At 42.5% G+C, this 16,697-nt stretch overlaps 1 protein-coding gene across 1 annotated transcript in view; it reads left to right on the top strand.

The window, feature by feature from the left end:
• NOSTRIN (nitric oxide synthase trafficking) overlaps positions 1-16,697 on the top strand; it is a 64,004-nt gene that overhangs the window by 13,897 nt on the left and 33,410 nt on the right. The window lies entirely within an intron of this gene.

The raw sequence follows: 16,697 nt of genomic DNA, 5'->3' as shown, positions 1-16,697 counted from the left end.
CCAGACATTTTATCACTTCACTGAGCTTAATAAATCTACCCCTGAGCCTCAACCACCTGTGATTGGAGACTATTCCGTTTGTCCACTACCTTTTCTTTGAAGCTACAGTACCTCCCTCCAGTTTCATTGCATGCCCTCGTGTATGCCATATGTGGGGTAGAATTTTGTACTTATGTTATGGAAGAATTTATAGGTTAATGAGCATGACCGCAAGAGAATATTGAGACAGATGTATTAAGCCTGGAGAAGAGATAAAGTGGAGATAAGGTAAGAGGAGGTAAAGCACCAGTCAATGAACTGAGGGGTGGATTTATTAAGTTTGATGAAGTGATAAAGTGTCTGGTACTTTATCACAGGGCAATCAACTCCTGTCTGTCTTGTCAAGTCACAGGCTGGGTTTGAAAATTGACAGTTAGTAGCTGATTGGGAAGTGTCAAATTACCAGCCACATTATCACTTTGCTGTGCTTAATAAATATGCCCCTGTGTTTGAAAATGACAGTTGGGAGTTGATTGGCTGGTGCTTTATCTCCTTTTACCTTATCTCCAGTTTATCTCTTCTCCAGGCTTACTAAATCGGCCCCATTGATTAACCCCTTCCCGACATTTGACGTACATTTACGTCATGGCCGGGATGTACTTCCCGACACATGGCATAAATGTACGTCATGACTTTAAACTGTCACTGCGTCTCGAGACGCAGTGACAGAGGGACGATGTCTGCTGTCCCTGACAGCAGACATGTCCCTGCATGCCCAGGGGGGGCTGCGATTCCGCCCCCCCGTCGGCGATCGCTGTGATTGGCTGTTCAGTGTGAACAGCCATTCACAGCGTTTTCCTGTGTTACCAGCGAATCAGACGCTCGGTAACACAGGTGTCAATCACCGCCGGGCGTCAGGGGGCATGAGGGGGTCATCGGTGACGATGACACCTCACCCCACCCTCACCCCACCTGCCCCCAAGGCTGTGATTGGTCCGTGGGACCCACGGACCAATCACAGCCAAGGCGCGACATTTAAACTAACGGTGACTGCGCTGCAGACGCCATTCCGGTCTGGAATAGCGTGCAGAGCGGTCACCGTGCCTATCTGCCGTGATACTGACCTGATCCTTGCTAATACTTACCTGATCCTTGCAAATACCTTACCTGATCACCTGATCACTGCTTGTAGCGTGCTGGACGCTTCCTGGATCTGACTTCTTGGGACTTCCTGCTGCTGCTGCAGTGTGATAGAGAGATAGAGAGAGAGATAGAGAGAGAGATAGAGAGAGATAGAGAGATAGTGACAGAGAGAGCTATATTTTGTGTCTGCTACCCCCCCTTTTTGGGGGTGCAGGGGTTTTTTATATATAAATAACTGTCAGTGCTGCTGCTGCAGTGTCATAGAGTGATAGATAGTGATAGATAGTGAGAGATAGAGAGATAGAGAGATTTGTGTCTGCTACCCCCCCTTTTTGGGGCTGCAGGGTTTTTTTTTATATATATATAACTGTCAGTGCTGCTGCTGCAGTGTCATAGAGTGATAGATAGTGATAGATAGTGAGAGATAGAGAGATAGAGAGAGATAGTGACAGAGAGTGATAGAGAGTGTATATTTTGTGTCTGCTACCCCCCCTTTTTGGGGGTGCAGGTTTTTTTTTATACATATAACTGTCAGTGCTGCTGCTGCAGTGTCCTAGAGTGATAGATAGTGATAGATAGTGATAGATAGTGATAGATAGTGATAGATAGTGAGAGATAGAGAGAGATAGTGACAGAGAGTGATAGAGAGTGTATATTTTGTGTCTGCTACCCCCCATTTTGTGCTGATCAGTATATCTGTGCTGATCAGCAACTTTTTGGGGGCGCAGGGTTTTTTTTTTTTATATATATACCTGTCAGTTGCTGCCAGTTGCACTGTCAGTTGCACCAAAGGTTGTGCACCTGCTGCCCCTCACTGGTAATCAGTGTTGCATCACTGATCACCTTTTTTTTTTTTGAGGCTGCTGTGGGGTCTTTTTTTAATTTTTTTTTTACACACACTGTGATTTTGTGGGTGTCCTGTGGCCACTGTGCGCTGATCAGTGACGTACATCACTGATCAGCTTTTTCGGCACAGGGTTGATCTATTTTTTTTTTTTTTTGATCAAATTCCTGTTGCCTTTGAGCGCTGTTCAGTGACGGACGTTACTGACCAACATCTGTGCTCAATTTTTGGCGCAGGAGCTTTTTTTTTTTTTTTTTAACCCCTTCAATTTTTTTTTTTTTAATTGGGATCAAATTCCTGTATAAAGTATTTTTTTTTTTTCTGCACTACATACACACTACACACTACATACCCCCCGGGTTGAAATAAAGTTTGTACCCCCCCCTACACTATACACGTGTTGAAACATTTCACTACCAGTAACACAAAAATAAAAATGGCATCCCAAATGTCATCCCAAATGTCATCCCAGTCATCCAGAAGAATGTATTCAGTGGAGGAGGCATATGCCATGCTTGCCTCTGATTCTGACACAGCCAGTGATGCAAGCGGGGAATTTGAAGGCTTCGTCTTAAGCTCCTCTTCCTCCTCTAGTGATGAGGGACCCCCTCAAAGACGCCCCCGTAGAGCAGCTGAGACCCCCCCCCCCAATAATTGATCTCGTATGGACCCCACCACCAGACAATTTTGAGCCCCAGGTTCCTGAGTTTTTGGCCATGCCAGGAATCCAATTTGATTCCACAGGTCTCAGAGAAATTGACTTTTTCAAATTATTTTTCTCTGATGATTTTATAAATTTAATGGTGGACCAAACTAATTTATATGCCCAGCAGTTTATTGCTCAAAACCCCACGTCATCATTTGCTAGGTGGACCCCTGTAGATGCAGTAGAGATGATGACGTTTTGGGGTCTGGTGTTTCATATGGGCATAGTAAAAAAGCCAGAAATTAGGCAATATTGGAGTACAGATGTTCTGTACAGCACCCCATTTTACCGTATGGCCATGCCCCGGGCTCGATTTGAGACGATCCTTAAATTTTTGCATTACAACGATAATGCACAGTGCCCTCCCAGAGATGATCCCACCTTTGACCGGCTATTCAAAGTCAGGCCGGTCATTGATCATTTCAGTGCCAAATTTGAAGAGATGTACATCCCTGAAAAATTTATTTGTATTGACGAGTCCCTTATACATTTTAAAGGAAGGGTTAAATTCCGCCAGTACCTTCCCAGTAAGAGGGCAAGGTATGGCATAAAAATGTATAAGCTGTGTGAAAGCACCTCAGGGTACACCCACAGGTTTAGGGTATATGAAGGGAAGGATTCAAGAATTGAACCGCCAGAATGCCCCCCCTCCCTCGTAGGTGTTAGTGGAAAAATTGTCTGGGATTTAGTGCACCCCTTCCTGGATAAAGGTTATCACCTCTATGTGGATAACTTTTACACTAGCATCCCCCTGTTTAAGGCCCTTGGTTCAAGAGGTACAGCAGCTTGCGGTACTGTGCGCAAGAACCAAAGAGGCCTCCCAAAAACGCACATTGCCCAAGTAATGAGAAGGGGTGAAAGCAGGGGAATATGCACCGAAAATATGTTGTTGGTCAAATATAAGGACAAGAGGGATGTCCTTATACTGACAACAATTCACGGAGACAGTACCACCTCCGTCCCTGTACGAGGTACCAGTACCCACACCTCCAAACCTAATTGTATCCTGGATTACAATAAGTACATGGGCGGAGTGGATCTTTCAGATCAGGTACTGAAGCCGTACAGTGCCCTGCGGAAAACAAAAATCTGGTACAAGAAGCTGGCCGTGTATATCATCCAGATGGCACTGTATAACGCTTACGTGCTATTCCGTTCTACCGGCCAGAGGGGGACATTTATGCACTTTCAAGAGGAAGTCATAAAGGGCCTAATATTTGGGAACCAGCAGACAGAGGGCCCCAGTACTTCTAGTACTGGCCCCCGTATTGTACCAGGGCAGCATTTTCCTGATGAAATCCCCTCCACTGGAAAAAAGGGCAGGACACAAAAAAGGTGCAAAGTTTGCTATAAAAAGGGAATAAGAAAGCAAACTATTTTCCAGTGTGACACTTGCCCCGACAAACCCGGCCTATGTATAAAGGAGTGTTTTAAAATATACCACACATCTATGGATTATTAGGTTCATAATTTCACCGTGCTTCGGGGGTCTTGCTAATGCCACATAGCACCCACCATTCATTCCACCAGAATCTGAGCCGCAAAATCCAAAAATCACTCCTTCCCTTCTGAGTCCTGCCATGCACCCAACTGGTATTTTTCGGTCACATGTGAGGCATAGCCGTACTCGGGAGAAATTGGGGCACAGATTTTGGGGTTCTTTTTCTCCTTCATACCTTCTGAAAATGAAAAATTTTGAGCCAGAACTGCATTTTTGTGTAAAAAAATGTAATTTTTCATTTTCACTGCCCAGTTGTATCAAAATTGGTGAAACCCCTGGGGGTTTGAAATGTACACTATACCCCTAGATGAATTCCCTGAGGGGTGTAGTTTGCAAAATGGGGTCACTTGTGGGGGGGTTACACTGTATTGGTGCTTTGGGGGTCTTGCTAATGCGACATAGCACCCACCAACATTCCACCACCAAAAATCACTCCTTCCCTTCTGAGTCCTTCCATGCACCCAACTGGTATTTTTTGGTCACATATGAGGCATTGCCATACTCGGGAGAAATTGGGGCACAGATTTTGGGGTTCTTTTTCTCCTTCATACCTTCTGAAAATGAAAAATTTTGAGCCAGAACTGCATTTTTGTGTAAAAAAATGTAATTTTTCATTTTCACTGCCCAGTTGTATCAAAATTGGTGAAACCCCTGGGGGTTTGAAATGTACACTATACCCCTAGATGAATTCCCTGAGGGGTGTAGTTTGCAAAATGGGGTCACTTGTGGGGGGGTTACACTGTATTGGTGCTTTGGGGGTCTTGCTAATGCGACATAGCACCCACCAACATTCCACCACCAAAAATCACTCCTTCCCTTCTGAGTCCTTCCATGCACCCAACTGGTATTTTTTGGTCACATATGAGGCATTGCCATACTCGGGAGAAATTGGGGCACAGATTTTGGGGTTCTTTTTCTCCTTCATACCTTCTGAAAATGAAAAATTTTGAGCCAGAACTGCATTTTTGTGTAAAAAAATGTAATTTTTCATTTTCACTGCCCAGTTGTATCAAAATTGGTGAAACCCCTGGGGGTTTGAAATGTACACTATACCCCTAGATGAATTCCCTGAGGGGTGTAGTTTGCAAAATGGGGTCACTTGTGGGGGGGTTACACTGTATTGGTGCTTTGGGGGTCTTGCTAATGCGACATAGCACCCACCAACATTCCACCACCAAAAATCACTCCTTCCCTTCTGAGTCCTTCCATGCACCCAAATGGTATTTTTTGGTCACATATGAGGCATTGCCATACTCGGGAGAAATTGGGGCACAGATTTTGGGGTGCTTTTTCTCCTTCATACCTTATGAAAATGAAAAATTTTGAGCCAGAACTGCATTTTTGTGTAAAAAAATGTAATTTTTCATTTTCACTGCCCAGTTGTATCAAAATTGGTGAAACCCCTGGGGGTTTGAAATGTACACTATACCCCTAGATGAATTCCCTGAGGGGTGTAGTTTGCAAAATGGGGTCACTTGTGGGGGGGTTCCACTGTATTGGTGCTTGGGGGGTCTTGCTAATGCGACATAGCACCCACCAACATTCCACCAGAATTTGTGCTGCAAAATCCAAATATCACTCCTTCCCTTCTGAGTCCTGCCACTTTTTGGTCACACATGTGGCATTGCCGTACTCGGGAGAAATTGGGGCACAGATTTTGTGGTGCTTTTTCTCCTTCATACCTTCTGAAAATGAAAAATTTTGAGCCAGAACTGCATTTTTGTGTAAAAAAATGTAATTTTTCATTTTCACTGCCCAGTTGTATCAAAATTGGTGAAACCCCTGGGGGTTTGAAATGTACACTATACCCCTAGATGAATTCCCTGAGGGGTGTAGTTTGCAAAATGGGGTCACTTGTGGGGGGGTTCCACTGTATTGGTGCTTTGGGGGTCTTGCTAATGCGACATAGCACCCACCAACATTCCACCACCAAAAATCACTCCTTCCCTTCTGAGTCCTTCCATGCACCCAACTGGTATTTTTTGGTCACATATGAGGCATTGCCATACTCGGGAGAAATTGGGGCACAGATTTTGGGGTGCTTTTTCTCCTTCATACCTTATGAAAATGAAAAATTTTGAGCCAGAACTGCATTTTTGTGTAAAAAAATGTAATTTTTCATTTTCACTGCCCAGTTGTATCAAAATTGGTGAAACCCCTGGGGGTTTGAAATGTACACTATACCCCTAGATGAATTCCCTGAGGGGTGTAGTTTGCAAAATGGGGTCACTTGTGGGGGGGTTCCACTGTATTGGTGCTTGGGGGGTCTTGCTAATGCGACATAGCACCCACCAACATTCCACCAGAATTTGTGCTGCAAAATCCAAATATCACTCCTTCCCTTCTGAGTCCTGCCACTTTTTGGTCACACATGTGGCATTGCCGTACTCGGGAGAAATTGGGGCACAGATTTTGTGGTGCTTTTTCTCCTTCATACCTTCTGAAAATGAAAAATTTTGAGCCAGAACTGCATTTTTGTGTAAAAAAATGTAATTTTTCATTTTCACTGCCCAGTTGTATCAAAATTGGTGAAACCCCTGGGGGTTTGAAATGTACACTATACCCCTAGATGAATTCCCTGAGGGGTGTAGTTTGCAAAATGGGGTCACTTGTGGGGGGGTTCCACTGTATTGGTGCTTTGGGGGTCTTGCTAATGCGACATAGCACCCACCAACATTCCACCACCAAAAATCACTCCTTCCCTTCTGAGTCCTGCCATGCACCCAACTGGTATTTTTTGGTCACATATGAGGCATTGCCATACTCGGGAGAAATTGGGGCACAGATTTTGGGGTGCTTTTTCTCCTTCATACCTTATGAAAATGAAAAATTTTGAGCCAGAACTGCATTTTTGTGTAAAAAAATGTAATTTTTCATTTTCACTGCCCAGTTGTATCAAAATTGGTGAAACCCCTGGGGGTTTGAAATGTACACTATACCCCTAGATGAATTCCCTGAGGGGTGTAGTTTGCAAAATGGGGTCACTTGTGGGGGGGTTCCACTGTATTGGTGCTTGGGGGGTCTTGCTAATGCAACATAGCACCCACCAACATTCCACCAGAATCTGAGCTGCAAAATCCAAAAATCACTCCTTCCCTTCTGAGTCCTGCCATGCACCCAAATGGTATTTTTTGGTCACATGTGAGGCATTGCCGTACTCGGGAGAAATTGGGGCACAGATTTTGGGGTGCTTTGTCTCCTTCATTCCTTGTGAAAATGAAAAATTTTGAGCCAGAACTGCATTTTTGTGTAAAAAATGTAATTTTGCATTTGCACAGCCCAGTTGTATCAAAATTGGTGAAACCCCTGGGGGTTTGAAATGTACACTATACCCCTAGATGAATTCCCTGAGGGGTGTAGTTTGCAAAATGGGGTCACTTGTGGGGGGTTCCACTGTATTGGTGCTTGGGGGGTCTTGCTAATGCGACATAGCACCCACCAAAATTCCACCAGAATCTGAGCTGCAAAATCCAAAAATCACTCCTTCCCTTCTGAGTCCTGCCATGCACCCAAATGGTATTTTTGGTCACATGTGAGGCATTGCCGTACTCGGGAGAAATTGGGGCACAGATTTTGGGGTGCTTTTTCTCCTTCATACCTTCTGAAAATGAAAAATTTTGAGCCAGAACTGCATTTTTGTGTAAAAAAATGTAATTTTTCATTTTCACTGCCCAGTTGTATCAAAATTGGTGAAACCCCTGGGGGTTTGAAATGTACACTATACCCCTAGATGAATTCCCTGAGGGGTGTAGTTTGCAAAATGGGGTCACTTGTGGGGGGGTTCCACTGTATTGGTGCTTTGGGGGTCTTGCTAATGCAACATAGCACCCACCAACATTCCACCACCAAAAATCACTCCTTCCCTTCTGAGTCCTGCCATGCACCCAACTGGTATTTTTTGGTCACATATGAGGCATTGCCATACTCGGGAGAAATTGGGGCACAGATTTTGGGGTGCTTTTTCTCCTTCATACCTTATGAAAATGAAAAATTTTGAGCCAGAACTGCATTTTTGTGTAAAAAAATGTAATTTTTCATTTTCACTGCCCAGTTGTATAAAAATTGGTGAAACCCCTGGGGGTTTGAAATGTACACTATACCCCTAGATGAATTCCCTGAGGGGTGTAGTTTGCAAAATGGGGTCACTTGTGGGGGGGTTCCACTGTATTGGTGCTTGGGGGGTCTTGCTAATGCAACATAGCACCCACCAAAATTCCACCAGAATCTGAGCTGCAAAATCCAAAAATCACTCCTTCCCTTCTGAGTCCTGCCATGCACCCAAATGGTATTTTTTGGTCACATGTGAGGCATTGCCGTACTCGGGAGAAATTGGGGCACAGATTTTGGGGTGCTTTTTCTCCTTCATACCTTCTGAAAATGAAAAATTTTGAGCCAGAACTGCATTTTTGTGTAAAAAAATTTAATTTTTCATTTTCACTGCCCAGTTGTATCAAAATTGGTGAAACCCCTGGGGGTTTGAAATGTACACTATACCCCTAGATGAATTCCCTGAGGGGTGTAGTTTGCAAAATGGGGTCACTTGTGGGGGGGTTACACTGTATTGGTGCTTTGGGGGTCTTGCTAATGCGACATAGCACCCACCAACATTCCACCACCAAAAATCACTCCTTCCCTTCTGAGTCCTGCCATGCACCCAACTGGTATTTTTTGGTCACATATGAGGCATTGCCATACTCGGGAGAAATTGGGGCACAGATTTTGGGGTGCTTTTTCTCCTTCATACCTTATGAAAATGAAAAATTTTGAGCCAGAACTGCATTTTTGTGTAAAAAAATTTAATTTTTCATTTTCACTGCCCAGTTGTATCAAAATTGGTGAAACCCCTGGGGGTTTGAAATGTACACTATACCCCTAGATGAATTCCCTGAGGGGTGTAGTTTGCAAAATGGGGTCACTTGTGGGGGGTTCCACTGTATTGGTGCTTGGGGGGTCTTGCTAATGCGACATAGCACCCACCAACATTCCACCAGAATCTGAGCTGCAAAATCCAAAAATCACTCCTTCCTTTCTGAGTCCTGCCATGCACCCAAATGGTATTTTTTGGTCACATGTGAGGCATTGCCGTACTCGGGAGAAATTGGGGCACAGATTTTGGGGTGCTTGGTCTCATTCATTCCTTGTGAAAATGACAAATTTGGAGCCAGAACTGCATTTTTGTGTAAAAAAATTAATTTTTCATTTTCACTGCCCAGTTGTACCACAATTGGTGAAACCCCTGGGGGTTTGAAATGTACACTATACCCCTAGATGAATTCCCTGAGGGGTGTAGTTTGCAAAATGGGGTCACTTGTGGGGGGGTTCCTAACTTTTAGCATCTTATGGTGCCTAGAAACCTACATGGTGCCTAAAAAATAATCTCATAAAAAGGAGGCTCCAAAATCAAGTAGGTGCTCCTTCTATTATGAAGCCTGTGGTTTGGTCAACGTGCACACTAGGGCCACATATAGGATATTTATGAAAACAAAAGAATTGGGGGAATCAATTTTTAGTCACATTTCTCTAGTAAAATGTACTGTGTTCCTTAGAAAAATGTATTAAAATTGCAAATCTGCAAAAAAAATGAAATTTTGAAATTTCACCTACACTTTGTTTTAATTCCTGTGAAACACCTAAAGGGTTAACAAACTTCCAAAATGCTGTTTTGAATACTGTGAGGGGTGCAGTTTTTGAAATGGTATCATTTATGGGGGTGTCTCACATACAAGTCCCTCAAAGTCACATCAGAACTGAACTGGTCCCTAAAAAAATCAGTGTTTGAAATTTTCTTGAAAATTTGAGAATTTGCTATTCATATTGTAAGCCTCCTAGTGTCCAAAAAAATTAAAAGGAAGTTGAAATAATGATGGAAACATAAAGTAGACATATGGTCTATGTTAGTTATTAACTATTTTGAGTGGTATGATTATTTGTCTCACAAGCAGAAAATTTAACATTTTGCAAATTGCTAAATTTTCCATTTTTTTCCGACATTTTGGTATTTTTCACAAAAAAACACAGACTGTATCGACCCAAATTTACCACTAATTTGAAGTACAATGTGTCACGAAAAAACAATCTCAAAATCACTGGGATAAGTAAAAGCAAAAAAAAGTTATCCCCACTTAAGTGATACATGTCAGATTTGAAAAAAAGGGCTCTGTCAGGAACGCAAAAACTGGCTCTGTCAGGAAGGGGTTAATAGTTAAATAGCTTGTGCATTTAATTAAATGTGAAATTTACCTGCCTGTAAGCACCACGGGTAATTGAATCTGCCCCAATAAATTAATATTATGAAAGAGTAAACTTTGCTTTATAAGTAGATATAACAAACGTTACAGTATATCTGGATAAACTCATCTTTATTGCATGATGGATTGCACCTTGAGCCCCTGGCGGAATTAACAAGTCAATATGTGTCACTGTAGAGCTGAAAGTAGTAAAATGATTTATACTGTATGTAAAGGTACGGGTTATGTGTAACATATTATTTATGGCTTTGTTTCAATGATTTTTGGTGTAAGGGAACAGATCCTCCCAAAAAATCCACACAGTACTAGCTCATGCATTATACTTATAAATGTCAATGCTGTAATTATTTCCATAAATCTGCAACCTTTTGCTGACTACAAAGTACTATGATGATTTATATAAACAGGGCACTTAAGTGATGTATAGAAGATAAGACACCTGCATGCCATAAATATGTTCGGCATTGTCATTTATATTTTGAAAGAAAAAAAATATGAAAGAAATACAAAACAGCTACAGTATGTATCTAAATGTAGAATCCTACTATAATATACACAGCAAATGTAAGATACATTACAATTGCACTAAGACAAGAGGGGCAGCAATGAAGCATGACGGAATATGCTGCGCTATATAAGAAACTGTAAATAATTAAATAAATAAATTAGACTTTATTGCTGAGTTATGGTCGGAACAATTTAGCTCCTCCTGAGGATCTTTCACATCATGGGGTAATACAGAGTTGGCTGCAGTTGCAACCACATGTACCATGCCTGAAGCAAAGGGAGCCATGCGAGGGGACGCGGTATTCTCAAGGGCGTAACTACAATAGGTGCAGGGGGTGCAGCTGCTATGGGGCCCAGAGCTGAAGGGGGCCCATCTTTACTGTCTAAGCAATATATTTTACATACATTAATCAACATCAGTTGCTAAATAGGGGGCCCTTACAAACTTTTACTATGTGGCCTATGAATATCTAGTTACGCCCCTGGGTACACTTTTACGGTGTCCCTGTCGACATATGTTGACATAGATACCAAAATATCTCACGTTGACCTTTTTCATGTTGACCATAAGCTTGCGTTGACCTTTTGTAAATGTCGACCTTGGCTATGTCAACTATTTCAAGGTGTTGACCTAATCATTGTCGATATTGTCTACCACTTATACCATAAACCCTAATCTCAATGCAATTTCAATATAATCTCATTGGTTTTACACATGCTGCTCCTCCACACAAACAAAGGTAATTCCACTGACTTCTGTCAATGGGAATCCCCTTAGCCAATCACCTGCAAGCTACAGAGGAGCTCTCTCAGGGATTGGCTGACTGCATCCTTCAATTCAAGTCAATTCAAGTCAATTTTATGAAAATAACTTTGACTCCTATGAAGGGATCACTGCAAACCTAATTGAAGGATACCACAAAGTTAATAGGGTTCCACTTTGTGGTTTCCTTCAATTAAGTAATCTACCCATCTTGTATAATGCAAAGGTAGGGAAATGCAGAGCCTACTGTAATACAAGTATAAGACAAACAATGCAAGGGAAATAAATCTGAACATTTTTTTTCACTATGGTGGCCAATGTCAGGGCATGCAGGGCAAAACTGTAAGGTAGTCTTTTTCTGCAAGACAGATTTGTACCTGTTAGCACTAAAAGCCAAATAGTCCAGTAATGGCACTGATGCAGTCATTCATGATATAGACAAGATGGCGCTGCATGCACAGATGGGGATGTGGATAGGGGGTTGTCAACAACCTGTGGGAGTGCGCACAGTTAACTATATTGAACATACACACTAAGCGATATAGCTGTGTACACACAGTGCAATATCGCTGGCAATACGACCATATTGTCAGTGACTTGTTTGAGCTGCAGCGATAAATCGCCTGGTGCGCGCTCCCATGTTCAACCCCCTTATCGTCGCTGGGAACAGGAGCATGCTCCTGCGACCAGCTGTTTCCCTCTGCGGCTCCCCCGGAAGAGTCTCCTTTTCATCAGGACACAGCTTATTACAAATGATATCTCTTAGAAGGGCTCATCATTACTGTGTATGGGGCTTAACATCTGTCTCAGTGAAAGCACGCATCCGTAAGATGAATATCCATAACTGTATACTAGAAAGAGCAGACTGTAGTTCTTATTCATGCAATCAATGCTTGGCATTCCTTAGGACAAGAAACATTGCTGTCATTGATTAGCTACAGATTAGATTATAGATAAGTTTGCAACAAGAATAGAGTTCAAGTTCAATGACTGCCTTGCCCCGGGCACCAGAAGCCCTATTTTCGGCCCTGGTTTGAGGGTGGTAAACATCCGTTTTCTTGGAGTGTCAGGAAAAACACAGAAGTGCCCAAACATTTTCAGGGAGGGTGTGTGACATCAGCTCAGGCCTTAATCTACCTGTAACTGTCATAGAGTTGTGGAAGGGTCAGACATACGCACGCTTGCACAGACTGGAAAAATAATTTGATGGTAAGTGAGTTGCGTACGGATTTGCAGCTTGACAACGATCTGTGCAGGGTTTCTCTCTAACAGGTGGCTGTTATCCGATGGCAGGACGCTGCAATTTCAGACAGTAGCGATGAGGTCTGAATAACCCCCTTAATAACAACATCCCTAGTTTGTGTTTTTGTTACATTCAAAAAATGTGGTACTACTAGAGTGACAGCTGGCATAATAGGAATACATGATAAAAAAGCCCTTTTCCATTATTATTATTATTATTATTATTATTGTTATTATAGTATGTTATTTGTACAGTACAGGTTGAATATCCCTTATTCAAATATACGTTATCCAAATTATTCCAAAAACCATAGCTTCCAGAATGTACTGCCATCTGTAACTGGCACTACTGGGGACGTCTGTAACTGGCACTACTGGGTACATCTGTAAATGCCACTACTGGGGACATGATCTGTAACTGGCACTACTGGGGACATCTGAAACTGGCACTACTGGGTACATCTGTAACTGCCACTACTGGGGACATGTGTAACTGGCACTACTGGGTACATCTATAACTGGCACTACTGGGGACATGATATGTAACTGGCACTACTGGGTACATCTATAACTGGCACTACTGGGGACATGATATGTAACTGGCACTATTGGGGACATGATATGTAACTGGCACTATTGGGTACATCTATAACTGGCACTACTGGGGACATGATATGTAACTGGCACTACTGGGGACATGATATGTAACTGGCACTACTGGGTACATCTATAACTGGCACTACTGGGGACATGATATGTAACTGGCACTACTGGGGACATGATATGTAACTGGCACTACTGGGTACATCTGTAACTGGCACTACTGGAGACATCTGTAACTGGCACTACTGGAGACATCTGTAACTGGCACTACTGGGGACATCTGTAACTGGCACTACTGGGTACATCTATAACTGGCACTACTGGGTACATCTGTAACTGGCACTACTGGGGACATGATCTGTAACTGGCGCTACTGGGTACATCTGTAACTGCCACTACTGGGGACATCTGTAACTTGCACTACTGGGAACATGATCTGTAACTGGCTCTACTGGGTACATCTTTAACTGGCACTACTGGGGACATCTGTAACTGGCACTGCTGAGGACATGTAACTGGCACTACTGGGAACATCTGTAACTGGCACTACTGGGGACATGATATGTAACTGGCCCTACTGGGGACATGATATGTAACTGGCACTACTGGGTACATCTGTAACTGCCACTACTGGGGACATAATATGTAACTGGCACTACTGGGGACATGATATGTAACTGGCACTACTGGGTACATCTGTAACTGGCACTACTGGGGACATGATATGTAACTGGCACTACTGGGGACATGATATGTAACTGGCACTAATGGGTACATATGTAACTGGCACTACTGGGGACATGATATGTAACTGGCACTACTTGGGACATCTGTAACTGGCACTACTGGGGACATGATATGTAACTGGCACTAGTGGGGACATGATATGTAACTGGCAGTACTGGGGACATGATATGTAACTGGCACTAAATATGTGCAAGAAAATGATTGCTTGTCATTCAAATTCAGTGTCTGAGATTGTACACAAACTTTGTTTCATGTTTTAAAACCTTGTTTCATGCACAATTAAATTATACATTATTTGTGTGTATTTCATGTGTTTGAGGTGCTTATCCAACATAAATGCAAGATACTGTACCTCATTCCAATATAAATATATTCCGAAATATGGATAATCCATTATCCAAAATTCTTCTGGTCCCGAGCTTTTTGGATAAGGGATACTCAACCTGTATCAATGTTTTAAGAACTCTCATGTATACTTACACCGGTTACCTATGAGTTGTATATTACAGTTAAGCTGTCCAAGATATTTTGACAGATTATTATTGATTTGAGTCACTGGATAATCAATCCTACATTTGCATATTTTATTTTATTAACAGCTTCATGTATAGCGCACACATATTCTGCAGCGCTGTACAGGGAATATTTGAACATTTACATCAGTCCCTGCCCCAGTGGAGCTTACAATCTATATTCCCTACCACATGTACACGCACACACTGACTATTCTAAGGTTCATTTAGTTAGGAGCCAATTAACCTACCAGTATTATTTTTTGGGATTGTGGGAGGAAACCGGAGTACCCGGAGGAAACCCACTGAAGCACGGGGAGAATATACAAACTCTGCACAGCTAGGGCCATGGTGGGAATCGAACCCATGACTTCAGTGCTTTGAGGCAGTAATGCTAACCATTACACCATCCGTACTACATATTGTTGGATACTGAACCATGATCTGTGTTTGAGTAATACTATCTTGTTACAGAAAATAGTCTTGGTACAAAGTATTTAGGACTATTTTACAGCCCGAGATTATAATTATACTATATGCTAAGTATTTTGTGTCATATAACTCAGCAGTGAACAAACAATATTACAGAACCACTAGCGCTCCCTCCTGTTCACAATCGGTGCACATAAAATAAATGAAATGAATATGTGTCCTAATCAGGTGTAAATCCAGAGACTTCAGATGCTGAAGAGACCTGAAACAATACAAATTGCCTCCAAACACCTTCATAAAGAGATGTGTGGTGAATGGAGACAGTTCAGACAAATTTGGTGCAATACGTCTGATGGGAACAATGAACAATTTATTCAATTAAAAACACTCACAGAGATGTATCGTGGTGACAGGTTGGAAGGGTCCGATTGCTGGCTCAGGACGCCTCGACAACAATGGGGATGCAGCAGCGGAAGTCCACAGTGGGGGATCCAACACACTTTGGTGGTGAGAAGAACCTTACGGGAAGTTAGCCCAGCTGTTGTTGCCTTGTGGGATTTGTTTTCATGCGTTTTATACCTCATATGTTTGTGAGTGTTTTTAATTGAATAAATTGTTCATTGTTCCCATCAGACGTATTGCACCAAATTTGTCTGAACTGTCTCCATTCACCACACATCTCTTTATGAGGGTGTTTGGAGGCAATTTGTATTGTTTCAGGTCTCTTCAGCATCTGAAGTCTCTGGATTTACACCTGATTAGAACACGTATTCATTTCATTTATTTTATGTGCACCGATTGTGAACAGGAGGGAACGCTAGTGGTTCTGTAATTGTGTTTGTTCACTTTGTATTCCCTGGTGGTGGCTGTCAAAAACACTGTCATTACAGTAACCCAGCTGTATACCTTTCATTTGCGCTCAGATCCAGTATTCAACTATTTCCAGGATATAACTCAGCAGTGTCAATTTAATAGAATATTATTTTCATTGGCATAATGACTATATCCTAAATGACTGTATGTCAGGCCCAAGTTCTCATGGTTTTATTTCACAATAAGGGGGGTGAGGCCATCATTTAATGACATCAGTGCACAATCAAAGTCCATAGCCAGATCTAGAGGGAGTGGGGGGGGGGGGGGATACTTTGCATATTTAAATTATTTTTTTTACAAAGTTTATTGGTTACAAATGTGCTGTAATTGTGTGCTTATAATTGATTTCGAACATTGGTGGTAGTTGGGGGTCCCAAAATCAGTATAGTGAACGCTGGCATCCTTACCGCGGGGATGTTTAACACAGCCCAGGCAGAGTCAGGGCAGCAGTTACAAGTAGTGATTGCGTGAGTGACACAGTGTCTTCAAAATGGCAAGCTTACTCAGGCTGGCTTCCCTAGTGCTAAGCTACGGGTGTCTGGCTGCCCCACTGTACTCCTTCCACTGGTGCTACCTATAACAATAAATTTGGTGGGT

Source organism: Crinia signifera, chromosome 7, assembly GCF_055691185.1.
Source record: "Crinia signifera chromosome 7, ASM5569118v1, whole genome shotgun sequence".
Taxonomy (NCBI): domain Eukaryota; kingdom Metazoa; phylum Chordata; class Amphibia; order Anura; family Myobatrachidae; genus Crinia; species Crinia signifera.
Note: the sequence above shows the minus strand (reverse complement) of the source record. Positions and strands in the feature narration are given on the sequence as shown.